The following is a 1036-nucleotide window of genomic DNA, read 5'->3' on the forward strand; positions in this document are numbered from 1 at the left end:
TTCAATAGAGCTTCTTATTTTGCAACTACATCAAAACGATTCGTATAAATAACAGTAATGCTGCATACACCTGTCTCTCAAACACGTCCAAAATCAACACGGTATAGGTACGTGCCTCGGCTACAATGTAATAAAATAGTTTGATGTGCGACATACGCGTAACTCATGACGTATTTTGGTTTAATAGCTTCTTAGTTGATGTATTAATGCGGCTTAGTTTTGTCATCCAAACTCTAAAGCAAACAAACATGCTATACCTGAAGACGTAAAGTAACATGCTTAAAAAACTGTCAGCGTACATGAGAATTTTGTTCATAATTTAGTAATACTTTAAAAGGATCTTTCTAGATTTTTGGCCAAATACTTCGGCTCACCAGTGTTAGTCTTATGTCGGTCCCGTTGCCGGACAAAATGCCAACTTGGGTCGCGAAACGTACATTAGTTAGCTGACTATTGCGTTCCTTGGTACACAGCCAGAATGGCCGATCCTTTTGGCTTGTCGATACGTTGATCGCAGTGTGCCGTCGCCTCGTCGAAAATAATTGTCAGTTCAGAGATTAACGAACTTCTGACGCCTGACCTATAAAGCGAGCAAAGGTAAAGGTAAATCGAGGTGACAACATTGTAATTTTTTTAGCAGTACGAGGGGACTCAGAACGGAGCTCGTTTTCAGCTCGACTAGATTTTATATTCATTTACTGGTTTCTAGTCTTAACATTTAGAGTCTAACAACGTTTCAAAAGTGAAATAGAATGTAATGTATTGTTTTCTCGTAATAATGAACAGAATGCTTTTCGGTTTAGTAAGCGCGTTAAAATATCTTTAGGGCTCATTTGCGCAGACAAACGTGATACGCGTGGGCAGGTCGTGCCGGCGCTACCGTCTTACTTGTTTACCAAGTATTGTCTATTTGCGTGCGCCACAATTACTGGCATTTGACAATAGTATTAGTAGTCAAGCACAGATATACTATACTCAAACGACGTAACATAATGAGTCCTTATTATTATTGACAACTTTTGTATCGTATCGCAAA

Source organism: Choristoneura fumiferana, chromosome 18, assembly GCF_025370935.1.
Source record: "Choristoneura fumiferana chromosome 18, NRCan_CFum_1, whole genome shotgun sequence".
Lineage (NCBI taxonomy): Eukaryota > Metazoa > Arthropoda > Insecta > Lepidoptera > Tortricidae > Choristoneura > Choristoneura fumiferana.